The sequence below is a fragment of the Oryzias latipes genome, chromosome 14, assembly GCF_053564925.1.
Source record: "Oryzias latipes strain Hd-rR chromosome 14, Olatipes_Hd-rR_3.1".
Lineage (NCBI taxonomy): Eukaryota > Metazoa > Chordata > Actinopteri > Beloniformes > Adrianichthyidae > Oryzias > Oryzias latipes.
In genome coordinates this window covers 5,850,113-5,865,401 of record NC_136250.1, presented here as the reverse complement: position 1 = coordinate 5,865,401, position 15,289 = coordinate 5,850,113, and positions in this window count along the sequence as shown.

Genomic DNA, 15,289 nt, shown 5'->3' with positions numbered 1-15,289 from the left:
TCAGCCTCCAGATTGTGAGGAAATGTCAAGGAGTCCACATATTGTAGGAAAGGGCTCCAGGTCTCATGAAACACCCTGAGTGAGCCATGAAGTGAGTACCTAAGCCTCTCAAGTTTGAGATTGTAAAGCACCTCGCGGACCCAGCGGACATGCAAAGGGGGACGGGGGAGCTTCCAGTTCAGCAGGACCAGCCTGCGTGCTAATAGGGTGGTAAATGCAACGGCCCGCTTTAGTGCACTCGGCGTGTCTGAAGTTGGGGGGAGACCAAATATTGCCGACAAGGGATTTGGTGTGACGGTGTATCTATAAGCCCTCGTTAGTGTATCAAATACATCTGTCCAAAGAGCTGCGATCACTGGGCATGACCAAAACATATGGGCATGATTGTCAGGAGAGAGATGGCATCTGCTGCAGGCATCACTAATAGAAGGATAGATTTTGGCCAGTCTGGCATTGGTGTAATGGACCCTGTAAACAATCTTACATTGAATCAATCTATGGCGGGCGCAAATAGAGGACAAATGGACAAGAGACAATGCCGACCTCCATTGTTGTTCCGTAATGTTAAGGTTTAGACCGTCTTCCCACGCAGTTTTGACAGTATCGGACGGCTTTGAGGATGCTGTCCAAATTGACTTGTAAACGCTTGAAATGCATCCATTAACAAAAGGGTCTTTGGAGAGAAGAACATCCAGAAGAGTTTCTGGTGGGCGATTTGGAAAATGAGGAAACAGTTTTTTAACATAGTCCCTGATCTGGAAGAAACGGAAGAGATGCTGATTCGGGAGGGCATATTTCTTTGACAATTGTTCAAATGAGGAAAATACATTGTTAGTGTATAAATCAGAGATTGATTTAATCCCATTCCTGTGCCATAGTTTGAATGACAGATCTGTTTTGGACGGATCGAATCTGCAGTTTTTGTAGACTGATGTGAGGACTGTAGAATTTATAAGGCCGAAATGTTTCCTGAATTGACTCCAGATTTTCAAAGAAGTGGACACCACTGGGCAGGTATGGACACTGGGAAGGGGAAGCTCCTTCGGGGCTTGTAAGACTGATTTTCGGATACGAGCCGGCCTGCCCGACCATAAAAATGATGAAACGGTCCTGTCTAGCTTGTCAAAAAATGATTTGCCTAGGAAGATTGGAAGATGTTGGAATAGGTAAAGAAACCTGGGAAGGACGGCCATTTTGACCAGACTAACCCGACCTGCAAGCGAGATCGGCAGAGCTGACCAACGTAAAAAATCCCTCTCTGTCCTGTCAATCAGGGGGGTAAAGTTTGTATGGTAGAGCCCAGACAATAATGGGGTGACCTGGATGCCTAGATATCTGAACCCACCAGGTGACCACCGAAACGGAAAAGTAGAGGAAGGGATCATTCGGGCTAGGTCATTGATAGGCAAAAGTTCGCTCTTCTGATAATTAAGTTTGTAGCCAGATATATTGCTATACTCTTGTAGGATATTAAGGATGATGGGAACGGAGGTGATAGGGTCTGAAACGTAAAGCAAAAGATCATCCGCATATAGCGAGACCTTATGAACTGTGCCTAGACGCTTGATGCCAATAAAGGCTGCTTCTGAGCGTAACCAGATGGCCAATGGTTCAATAGCCAGAAGAAACAACAAAGGAGAAAGAGGACAGCCCTGCCTTGTGCCACGATGTAAAGAAAAGGAAGGAGAAAACGTATTGTTAGTGCGAACTGAAGCTTTGGGGGAAGAGTAAAGCAGTTTAACCCAGTCGACAAACCCTCCCCCCAGTCCAAATCGGGATAGAATGTTAAATAGAAAGCTCCACTCGACCCGATCGAAGGCTTTTTCTGCGTCAAGAGAGAGAATGACCTCAGGCATTACAGAGCAAGGCGAAGAAATTATGTTAAAAAGGCGTCTAGTATTACACGACGATAATCTGCCCGGCATGAAACCTGTCTGGTCCAAATTTATGATGGTAGACAAAACGCATTGTAGACGGGAAGCCAGAATTTTAGACAGAATTTTAAAGTCAACATTGAGAAGGGAAATGGGTCTGTAACTGCTGCAAAGTAGAGGATCTTTGTCTTTCTTAAGGAGAAGAGATATTGTGGCTTCTGAGAGAGTGTTTGGAAGGCAGCCGGAGAGAAAGGCTTCATTATACATATCTTTTAAGAAGGGGCTAAGCACGGAGGAAAAGGTTTTGTAGTATTCAGTGGTAAAACCGTCAGGGCCAGGTGCCTTACCACTTTGGAGTGATTTGATGGCCTCAGAGACTTCTGCCGTAGTGATGGGTTTACCTAAAATTTCAGCATCCTCATCAGTGACACGTGGAAAAGTAATTTTATCAAGCGCAAGATCTGGAGAGTGTGGACACTCAGATGTATAAAGAGTTGAGTAGAACTTCGCAAATGTCTCGTTTACACTAACTGGGTCTGTGATCGTCACACCCGCTGGAGATAATATTGCTGGAATAAGCCTAGAAGATGCCTCAGCCCTTGCCTGGTATGAAAGAAGCTTCCCCGCCTTGTCACCCGATTCATAGAAACGTTGTCTGGATTTAAGCAGCAGCGTTCTGACCTCCGTGGTAGAGATAAGATCAAGCTCTGTCTGTAGTGCGAGTCGTTTCTTATACAAGTCTGGATCAAAACTAGCAGCTAATAATTGGTCTGTGTCCTTGATGTCGTTCAGAAGTAAATTTGTACGAGCAGACTCCACTTTCCTCTTATTAGAAATAAAAGAAATCAGTTGACCTCTAATGTACGCCTTTGAGGCCTCCCAGAGATTGCTTCTATTTGTTTCTGGCAGGTCATTAAATTCAAAAAATAGAGTTAGTTGTGATTGTATAAACTCTTTATAGGATTCCTCAGCTAGGAGGACGGCATTGAACCTCCACTGGTTCAACAGGCGAGGCCGGGAGAGTATGGCCAGATCAAGAGAAACCGGAGAATGGTCTGATATAGCTATACCGTGATAGTCGACAGAAACCAGATTAGACAGAAGTCGTACATCTAAAAGAAAAAAGTCAATACGAGAAAAGGTGCGATGAACATGAGAAAGGAATGAGAACGATTTTCCCCCCGGGAATTTATGCCTCCATGGGTCAGTAATACCGAACTGTTGAGAGAGAGTCGATAGCATTTTGGCTGCTCTAGTAGGGGGGGCAGAAGTGTTAGAAGATCGATCAAGCTGCGGATCCTGCACAAAATTAAAGTCACCGCCCATAATTATATAGTGATTTTGGAGATCTGGAAAAGATGAAAAAAGTTTTTTAACAAAAGCACTGTCGTCCCAGTTAGGGCCGTAAACACAGATGAATAGAAAAGATGTTAGTTGAATCTTCCCAGAAACTATTACATATCTGCCATTCGGGTCTAGCACTGACTTTTCTGCAATAAAAGGAAGATCCTTACGGAAAATTATGGCTGCACCACGGGCCCTGCAATTAAATGTGGAGTGAAAGACTTCCCCCACCCAATGTTTTTTAAGTCGCACAACTTCCTTATTGGGCATGTGAGTTTCCTGGAGAAAATAAATATCTCCTTTAAGGCGATTTAAGTGGGTCATTACTCGCCCCAGTTTTGTAGCATTCCCCAGCCCCTTCACATTCCACGAAATAAGTCTGAATCTGTTATTTATGTTTATAGAAGACATACCTCAAACAAGATCTTTAATTAAAGTGATGGGCGTGGACATGGTACGTTGGAAGAGCACGGCTGGTCTCTGTAAGGAAATCTGAGTGAAACGAAGAAAAAAAAGAAGAAAAAAAAAATAATAATAATAATAAAATGAAATAATAAGCTTGGCCTGAACATCCCCATATATACATGAAAACAAGAAACAAGTGTCCATTGCACAACGGTGTCAACACCTAACCACGGGACTTCCCTCTTTCGTCCAAAGTCCTCCAAATCCCCAAGTTTAAAGGCACATTATAATTGCCCCAATAACAGAAGTCAAAATTACCCTTAGAAAAGTGTGAGTAAAATAATTATAGCTACTTCAAAAGAAAAAAGTAAATTAGCAATTAAAAATATTTATATATAAAATTAAATAAAAAATACAATAAAAAATAATAACTAGCTTAGGTCCTGAGGTGGCAGTCATTTAAACAGTAGCAACAGCCTTCTTGACAGGTCACGTATTGTTACTAGTTGGATTCAGGAAGGGACCGGTCACCATCATCTCGGCAGCGACGAGAGACAAGATCGGCAGCATCTTTCACCGAGGGAAGATGTTTCCTGGAGCCATCCTCCGTCACGACAAACAGCTTAGCTGGGTACCTCAGAGCAGGCTTGTGGCCCAGCTGGTAAAGCTTCCTCATAACATCGCGATACTGGCCGCGCTGCTCCAAAACCTCCGGGCAGTAATCCTCCACGATATGGATCGGAGAGCCTTTGTAGGAGAGATTGCCCCGAAGTCTGCGAGCCGTCCGCACCACCAGCTCACGAGTCTGAAAGCGGTGAAAGCATATCACGACGTGCCGCGGCTTACCGGCGGGCCCTGGCTTAGCAGCTAGTGAGCGGTGTGCACGGTCTAATTCCGGAGGAGATGAGAGAACGTCAGCACCAAGCACTTCAAAAAGCAGCTGCGAAAAAAAAACTGTTGGTGTAGGCCCTTCAATATTTTCGGGTAATCCAAAGATCCGAATGTTGTTGCGGCGGCTCCGGCCTTCGAGATCAGTCAGCTTAGCCTTTAGCTTAGCGTTTTCAGCCGCAATGGCTGAAAGCGTGGTCTTCATCTCCGTCACGTCGATGCTAGTAGAGTCTGCAGACTGCTCCAAGTGGGCAATGCGTTCTGTATGGTCATCAACTGCGGCCTGAACAGTGCTCAGTCTGGCCTCGTACCTTGCGTATGTGTCCTTTATTTCAGCAAGAAGCTCGGACTTAGTTTCCGCTAGCTTAGCAGTCAGGACAGCAGTGAATGCGCTAATACCGGCCGCTTCCTCCTTCTCCTGTTCATCTCTTCTGGTTTTTTTGGACATGATTACTTAGGTGATCCGTTGAATTAGTTGTTGTAGGGCAAATTTTTAACTAATTAGTTAGGTGGCTTAGTAGAAGTCAATAAAGGTGGGGAGCTCGGACACACACGTCTACTCCATTCGACAACACCGGAAGTCCCTCTCAGGGAGCGTTTTTAATATCACATCTGCATCTTCATGATCTGTCTTCTCTCTGCCATGATGTCTGGCAATGCATACATGCTCCAGAATTGAGGAGTTAGTCGTCGAAGGCAAAGTTATCCTGTACATTTTTGTGGGGGGAGAAAATTGGACACCTGAAAGAGCACAATCCTGCCAGTCTGTGTTGTTCAAGCCCCTTTTAGTCATGGGTCCGAGTTGCCGAGCCTCATGACCAGGGGATAATGCTAATGATATGTGCGGCACCGCTGTGTCTAACATCCGATACCATTGCATTTGTGAGTGTGTTAATACACAATGAGCCGCTACACCTTCCGGGGCAATATATATATATCAGTGGAGGTTAAATGCCACGTGTGGCCTTCAACTTGATGGAATGCTTCCTGATATAGTTGATCATCCTCTCTGTCAGAATAAAGTGTGCAGTGCAGCTCATCCAGAGGCGGGAAATATGGCTTCACGGACAAGATCCAGGATTTCCACACTTGAAATTCATAAAAAACACCTGGTGTTTCAGGAGTCTCCGGATCCAACAGGGCCCAGTAGATGTCAGCAGTGGGGGTTGGCTATGATTGGGGCTGCAGCAACCACTGTCCCTCATATTGTGTGGCATGGCACCCAGTCAGAACATGTCCATTCGGGAAGGTGATCTGTATCCCATCTGGAGAACATAGGATGCTGGCACCTGTTTTGACAAGAATGTCCCTCCCCAACAGATTCACAGGTGTATGTGGTGAATGCACAAATGAATGTTCCACCTTCTGACCAGCCAGTTCAAAAGTGAGTGGGATGGTCTTTTGCAGGTTTTGAGGTGTCCCAGAGAAGCCGATAAAGTTCATATGTTCATTTGTCAGAGCAGATGTAGGTAACTGACAGTTTATAGAGAAACAAGTCGCTCCAGGATCCACTAATCCCATCATATGATTACCTCTGAGTTTGAAAGGGACCATGGCTCCTGCATCACCAAGTGGTCCCAAGGCTCCTGGGCACCCCTAGTGGTATTGTCCGGTTTGCCACTCCTGTGGTCCCTGCCAAGGTGGAGGAGGGGCTTGGAGCGGTCGTGAGTGAGTTTCCGCCACGCCCCCTCTGGACTGTTGGGTACCTTTGTGTGGACAGACGTTTGCCCAATGATCTGCTTTTAAGGGGTCTGCTTTTAATGAAACCTGCACATCCTGGGGCAGTCCTGCCAGGATTGCAGTTCTAAACATGTCTCAGGAGGTGACAGGCTGGGATCCCTGCCCGTGCTCTCTGTCCATTTCTGGACGCACTCTGAGTAAAATGTGTTGGCGTCCTTACCTGTGAAGGGGAAACAGGATGGAGCTGCAGTCTGTGGATCTGGAAAAAGTTCTCTGATGGTATTAAAAACTGGACCTTGAACCTCCACTAAAAGAGTGGAGTCCGGGAGGTCCTGCACACCCGCACGCTGTTCAATAGACTGGATCTAGTAACTGTTGCTGTTATGCCCAAAATCTGTCTCAAATCACCCTATACAGGGAACATGACCCTGCATAACTGTACATAATTGCTGGAGGAAGTTACGTCCACCATTCGCCACACGTGGTAAACGTTCAGCCAGTGACGACACATCCTTAAGCGGAAGGGGCTGATAAATAGGCACACCAGCTCCTGTCGCTACCATAGGAAACATATGTTTTGTGTCCCCACCTTTCTGACCTTTTCTGGGTCTTAAATTGTATTGTAGTCTACTTACCTGCATCAAATCCTGATTGGTGACAGGGACACTTGGTCGGCGTGGAGGGTCTTCATCCTCGTCCTCCTCCTCAGATTTGCCACCTTTCTGTTCTGAAAATATTAACCTTTGATATTTTTTGAATGCACTGTGCATTCTCAAGATGCACAGTGCGGTTCTTATAGGATTGCAGGATCTGTTGGACCTGAGGGTCAATCACCCCTGCCTCAGCTCCTTCCTGCGAAACTGGAGGACTATTGGAGGCGGTATAAGCATATGCGCCTGCATAACTTACCCATGGCCCAGAGGGGGTTTCTGGCTGAGGATTCATGAGGTCTCGGGGGAGGTCTGCTCCTTTGTCACCCCTTTTGGATCGTCTCTCCCGCAGCATGAGGGCTATATGCTGTTTTTCCTCAGGGGTTAATTCTTCATCCATGTCACAAGCAACTTCAACACAAATTTTCAACATTGGGTACATGTTTTGTGAAGCATAAGGAGGGGGGAAAGTAACAGGAGGGGTTTTTGTCCCTACTGGAAGGGGAGGGTAAAGAGGGAGGGGGGCTTTGGGGAAGATGGCGTCACAGTAGATTCATGACTCTCCTGCTCTGCTTTTACCACAGCTAATGCTGTAGCAGCAAAGGGTTAACTGATGAAACACGCGCCTAATTTCATCAGCTTCCTTGTGTCTCTGTTTTGTTCCTATCCTTTCCATCCATGATCCTTCTTTCACCTTCTCATCCAACTCCCGAATCTGTTTCATCACAAATTGGTCATTCTTTCGTAACTGCTTACTAAATGTCAACCAACTTCCAGTCCGTTTCAAATCCATCTGAACCCACACATTACGCAATTTCACTCTCTCCTTCTCTCTCTTACTCTTCTCTATTCCACCCAACACCTGGCTTTCCAAAATCTCATCCATTCTTGCCCATTCAGCATCATTCAAGTCTCTTTCACCGCTATTGTTCTCGTCACGTCGTCCGTCGTCATCAAAACAAAATACATCAGTTTCCTCATATTTTCTGTCTAATGCACCTTTCATTTTTATTTTGAATCTCTCTGTGGTTTCTCTCCGCATAAAAAATAATTTGTAAAGGGTCGCCGCCTTCCTGGTGTTTCCGAAAATCCTAAAATGCGCAAAATTAGTTCCTATAGTAACACTATTTTTTGTACGGGTTTTTGTACAGGCTGAACATACGCAAACCTACTCAATTTGCTGTTATCCAATTGTCACAAGCTCCCAATTTGCTGTTATTCAATTTTCACAGGCTGAACAGACGCAAAACCTGCATAATTTGCTTTTATTCAATTTTCATAAATTTGCTGCCGACCAATGTTCATAATTTGCTTCCGCCCAATTCGCTGTCCCAGGGAGGGTGAACCACAAAACTTATTCGGCCCAGCCTTCCAGATGGTCTTAGAAGATCAAAGACTGTTTCTCCTGAAGGGGGATGAGTTTGGAGCTGCAGCATTAAAACCTCTTTACATATGCAATGTTCAGGAAGTCCCTTTTAAATTCAAATGACGGGAACCACACACAGTAAACCTGAAAGAGAACCTTCAATGAAATAAAGATAAGATAAAAAGCCTAAGAGAAATAAGGACCACAAAAATATAAATTCCTTCAGTTTAAAGTTAATGTATTGTGTGTAAAGTTAATGTGTCATGTGTAAAGTAAATGTGTTGTGTGTAAAGTTAATGTGTTGTGTGTAAAGTTAATGTGTTGCGTTGTGACCCTTCTGGGCCACTGTACCATCAATTGAAATGCAAGTGTGTGCTTGTGTGTGCTCGCGTCTCATGAGTGTGTGTCTGAGTGTGTGTGTTTGCATGTGTGTGCGCTCGCGTCTCATTGATTACTAATTGCTCATTTCATTGATCATTGACGTGCCCCTTCCACGTTTAATGTATAAAAAAATACGGAGGGTGGGGGAGGCAAATTTACTGGTAGCACATGTGCGACTGGATGTAAAATTCAGTCGCACACTCTCAAATTTTGGTCGCAAAACCCACAGTGTATTGATGGACAGATGTCTTCCGCTCATCCTCGTGTCAGAATTTCACGTCCTACATCGACGAGACGTACGAGCACTTCCTCATTGGAAAAACCCCTCAGTCACGATAAGTCAGCCGCCACCCTCCAAGCCGAGCCGTCCCGAAGAATCACTGGGAGCTTCTCCACCGAAGACGGAGTTTGAATCCAACGCGTGGGATATGCTTCTTAGCATTGATGCTAAGCTATCCAGCTTCGACAGCCGTCTTTCCCTCCTGGAGGTTCTTCATCGGGAACTTCAAGAAATCAGGAGGACGCTCTAGAATTTTCCCAAAAGCAAGTGAAAACCCTGATCGCGGAGAATTCAGCGCTGAGAGAGTCGGCAAATTCTCTCTCTGATGGAATGAGCCGACTCTCAGAGGAAAATAAGAAGATCAAAGAGTCCATTCTGGATCTTCAATCAAGATCCATGAGAGATAACCTGGTGGTCATGGGAATACCAGAAATGGCAGAAGAAAACGCAGAGGAAAAAATTAAAAGCTTTATTCAAACCCAACTTAAGCTTCCAGAGGAAAAAGTTAAATCCATGAACTTTCTCCGTGTGCATCGCATGGGAGCAGCGAGACCTGGGAATCGCAGGCCCAGACCCATCGTGGCCAAGTTCATGCTGCACAAAGAGAAGGAAGAGGTGAGGCGCCGTGGCAGGGAGCTCCGGGGGACCGGAGCTGCCACATAACTCAGCCCCTCTACAATAGTACTGATCTGCACAACACACTCAGACACTCAACATGTCCAGCATTACATCATATACACTGTACATTACACATAAAGCCTCATAGCAACGTCAAGCACACCATTATGTGTACATATATACTCATTTTTGCCTCAATCAATAACATACAGTTTTTTAAAATTCAACTTAACAGCAGCATGTCCACCTAAGGTTAGTTACTTGGATTATGCACGGAGCTGGAACTAGAGAGAAGAGACTGAAAATATTGAACAAATTAAAAGATCTCAAAACTGATTTTGCGTTTCTTCAAGAAACTCATATGTCTAGTTCAGCAGTGAAAATTCTCACCACAGCATATTTTCCGAACGTATATTCAGCTTGTTATAATTCTTGACAGAGAGGAGTAGCAATTCTGATAAATAAGGAAGTTAAATTCACCGAAGCCAACAAAGTCATAGATCCAGAAGGAAGATTTATAATAGTCACTCTTTCCACTCAAAATATGCAGCTATGTTTAGCTAATATGTACGCCCCCAATGTAGACGACCCTAAATTCTTTCATTCCTTCTTCTCTGCGCTATCTGAGCATACAGACAAATTGCTAATCACGTGTTAGTAAACCAGTACACCAACAAAACTATCAGTCAATGGTGGGAAGTTTGCTGTATGCTTCAATAGCCACACGACCAGACATAGCTTAAGCTGTGAATGCTGTCTCAAAGTTCAATACAGATCGCAATACTGCTCATCTGACTGCCGTGAAGAGGATTCTTCAATATTTGAAAGGGACAATGAATCTTGCCCTTAAATATGAACAGTCAGACTCTGTGACGGTCTCTGTGAGTCAGACTCATGTTTTGTCCTACAAAGAGTTATTAAATGAACGAAGTGACTCGTGTCTGAAACTCAACAATTAGCTGGACGGAAAAACAACCGTTTGCATTCACTGCAGCATTGACATCAGTGATGGAGAAATGACATCTACCTTATTGTAAACACGTTGGTGCAAACATCCAAACCCTTTTCAGAGGTGAACTTGTGCCCCAAAAAAGCAGTTGACCTTTGCCAACATGAGTCTGTCAATTACGATTGCAGATACAACATATCTAAGGAGACTTGGATGCCAAATGAAGGAATCAGTCATTTATTGCATTTTTGGTCGCTATTTATGTAAACACCAACATCACAGATAAATACAGCTGTGCATATTTATTAGAGATGTTAAAGAGACTGTCACAGCTGAGTTTCTTAAGTTGATGGACACAACAGCTGATGACAAAGTCAGCTCTCTAGTTTATTGCGCCAGACGATGTTGCAGTGAACTGGTCACATGATGTCAGTCTGGTCACTGAAGGCGCCCCATCAAAGGTCAGGAAAAAGGAAGGTGTTGCCACAAAATTCATGCAGAAACCAGGAAAAAAGACTCTTGGACATTTCATTGTGTTTTGCACACTTGAATGACATTAAATTTGAATCCTGATATTGGCAGTCTGGTGAAATTTAAGGAGAGAAAGGGAGGTTAAATTCTTGTGTTCAAAAATGTTAGCAGGTTTAATTTAGTTAAATTTTTAATGGTTTAGACATTTACATATTAGGCACGCTTTTTCATTTTTTTCTGTAGCCCCTCTTGAGTTTATTATTGGTATTGCTTCAGTGTCAGATGTCAAATATTCAGTCTGTATAAAATTGAATAGACCAACTTTTTTGAAGTGAAATTAATTTTATGTGAGATCCATTGGCCCCAAGTGATTAGGCTACTATGTTGGTTGAGGCATTTTTTCCAACTGAGTTAAAAAACAAACAAAGCTGTTATTTTGCTTTTACGTTACTGGTTGTGCCGCTCAACACATTTTCTTGTGCAATGTCCACTATTACTCTGCTTTGGCCTTGTGTGCTTTGTATTTTAGCGGGAGGTCATCTGATGCAATTGGTTTTATTTTGTGGTTGGAGTAGGTTTTGAGCACTCTTTTAGACGTTTTAAGCTCACCTTTGTGGTTTAGGGATTGGTAACAGTTTAGAGTGAGCGTGTTACATCTTGCACCAGTGTCGATCCTAAACTGCACCTTCATAGACAGGATGTCAGTGTCCACTAACCACTTATCTTCCACTAATGTTGCTATGGGAACTGCATCTGTAGTGAGGTTGATGTCCAGTATTTCTTCCTCACAATCGTCATTTGTTGACTCCACATTTAAAGCACTCACCATGCGACTGCGGCAAACTGATGCCCAGTGGTTTGGTTTATTACAGCATGAGCAGATTGATCCTTTAGCTGGACATACACCTTTACTCCACTTGTGTTTGGGGTCTTTCCCACATTTGGAACACATTTTTGCTTTACTTTGCACATTTTGCCTTGGTTGTGTGGGTTTTTGCTGCCACTGAGTGTGAGCCTTTTTATTTTGTGCAATAAACCTTGGTTTGCTTGACACTGCTGACACCTGTGTGTCCTCCTCTCTCACAATTCTCATCTGTGTTTGTGACATTTCAAACTGTTGAGGGATTTCTATAGCTTTAGCTAGTGTCAGCTCCTCACCTTTGTCCAAAAGTCTTTCCTGGACACGTTTTTCCCTCACACCAGCAATTATGGCATCCACGAGCATGTCATCTGGGTCACCATACTCACAATCCAGCAATAGAAGTTTCAAGTCTTTAACAAAATGGTTGAATGTCTCCGTTGCTCCTTGTTTCCTCTGCTTGAAGCGATACCTAGCGATCCTCTTGTTTTTCTGAGGTCTTACGTAGGCTGCAAATTTGTCCAGGACTTTAACTGGATCATCTTTTTCACCGTCAGCCCACTGGAGCGTTTTGTAGATTTCTCTCCTTGCTCACCGAGCCACGTTCCAAGCCAGCCTGCCTTCTGTTTGGGCTCTTGTGCGGACAGAGGACCCGCGAACACGAAGCTAACGTGGCTGCTAAACCTTTCAAACACTTGGAATAAATCCGCCGCTTCCCAGTCGATTTTTGGGTGGTCAAACTGCATCGTCATGGCTGCGTAGGTTTCTTACTGTTCTTGACAGCGTTCTGACACCATGTAACGTATCTATATTCCTGCTGATAAGGTTTATAAGGGTCATTGATGAGACGAGGGAGTCGTTCAGATGACGTACTTTAATACACAGTCGTAAATCAGAACTATGGACAGCGGCAGGGACATTACAAAAGCAATAGCTTGATTCACCAAACATTACACCTACTACATTTGTGTGTGTGTTTGTCTTTTTCTGTGGCCAGCCTCTCTGCTAAAACGACAGTGTGTGGTTTTGTAAGTGACAAAAACAGTTGGTCAACAAAGGCCGTTGCTACAAAAACTTTCTCTAACACCCTGTGTCCTTTTTTTCGTCTGGGACTCCTGGGGCCTGTTTCAGAAAGGAGGTTCAACCAACTCTGAGGTTAAACTTGAACTCTGAGTTGGTCAATCGAGAGATTAACAACTCTGAGTTTTCTGTTTCAGAGAAGCTGATCGGAGTTAGGTCAATCAACTCTGAGTGGACTGATTCGGAGGTAAGCGTGCGCACCGCGACTATAAGAAGCCATTATCAATGGAGCGCAGATATTACGAGTCCCCATGGCAACTGTGAAAAAAAGAGGTCTGCATATTTTTCGCCAGCTGAACTTGACGTGCTGCTGCAGAGTTACAGTGAATATGAGCACATATTCCAGAAGAAAAGCAACACCGCTGCATCTGCAAAACAGAGACAGTTAGCGTGGAAAACATAGCTGCTCAAGTTAATACGTAAGTTTGCATTTAAATCATTGTTATAAAATATTGGCTGTAATAACTTTCTAAATAGCGTAAGGTGTGAAATAAAAAATGGCGATATTTAGGTGTACTTTTGAAGTGTTATTCCTGGTGTAATTGCATGAAATGCTGCATAGTGTACAGAGCCAATCTGGGGGAAAAATGCATTTAACGTCGATAATGTTTAGAGGACTTTTTTATTAACCTTCCCCTCTTGCAAACGTTGGTCAGTTTAATATTAATCCATGCAATTGTGTTTTTAAAAGTAAACTTTTATCTACCCTTGTATTGATCAAGTGGCATAGGTTTATATGGGATTAAGAAAGTAAGCAGTGCTAGCAAATTGTGTTTCCAAAAAGTAATTGTTACATTAATCTAATCCAATGTCCCTGATTTCATTTTCATGTAGATGCAATCCTGCAGGAATTAAAAAAACATGGCAGCAGCTAAAAATGAAGTATAAAAACATAATTTAATCAGGTCAAATTTGAGCATGTTATGGATGTAGGCTTTTTTGACAATATTTGTCCTTTTTTGGAGGACCCAATGGATGAGGAGGCTGCATTAATTCTTAGAGAATTACATTTACGTTGTGCGAGGATTTTGAGACCTAGACTCGATTTTTTGTCATTTCCCCATATGTTTTTGTTTGAGCGTTACCGTTTTTCATTGCAATCAATTACATATATACAATGAAAACAACATTAGATATGTATTGCTATGTAGATGTTTCATATGTCAAATATTGTCAACAAAGCCTACATCCATGACATGCTCAAATTTGACCTGATTGAATTATGTTTTTATACTTCATTCTTAGCTGCTGCCATGTTCTTTTAATTCCTGCAGGATTGCATCTACATGAAAACAGGGCTCCAGACTAACTTTTTTCACTAGGAGCACAGTGGGCCCTAACTGAAAATTTTAGGGGCACAACCAGAAAATTTAGGGGCGCATACCGTAAATCAACATTCTAACCAAATCTACTAATTTCCACTGCATTACTAATAAATACTTTAATAATAGATGGAGAAATTACAATGTGCTGTTTCAAATGCAGTGTCACATTTTATTCTGCACTTTTGAAGATGCAACAAGAAGGTAAACTGACAAAAGCATCGCTGTCATGACAGTACAAATAAGTAAAGAAAACGGATGGAAATTTATCTTTGTGACACCAAATAGGTGCAGCCAAGATGCACAATAAGTGTGTTTGAGATCACCCAGGTGAACTCAACGCTGCGCAGATCACCTGGTGTGTGACATATATTTTTGTTTTTGCTCCAACATCAACTGTCAATCATCACAAAAATATCACGAGAAAGGGGTGGGAGCAAGGGGCAAACCTACCCGGACACAGCTGGAAACTGAACTGACTGAAAGCTGCCCTACAGACTACAAAACAATGCATTATGGGACATGTGTCCTGATGGTTTTTGTAGTGGAGTGATTAATTAAAATAATTTAAAATACCAATTCATTAAAAAAGGCTACATACATCACAAAACATTAAAATAATCATAAAATATATAATAACACAGATCATACTAAGGGGGAGAAGAATATTAAAACTAAATTAAATGTTAAGGACAACTCCAATTTCCTGGTGTCCTTCAGTCTTGCTGCAGATTCGCTTTCATCTCACAGCCCCCCCGCCTGGTGTCCCCAACGATCCAGGCGAGGTGCCGGTTCATCTCAAACACGTCTATCGTTGCATTTTCCCCACGTATTTTCAGTGTGTCTAAAACTAATGTTGTTTTTGCTCGAGCGTGTTTAAAGTTCAAGCCCCGTTAGCTGTCACGCATGTACGTGGGGGACATTTATTCTCCTCAGCTGACCCGACTCCCGCGGGAACGGTGTGCTGCCATAACGGCCGTGCATAAACGCTTTGATGCGCCGCCGTAACCGTAACCAAACCCTAAACCTTCCTCCGGTTCTGTGCGGCCCAGAGAAAAGTTCAGCACGGGCTGCATGTATGTAGAAAATTACGAGCGAATAAATACGTTCTAAAGGAAAGTA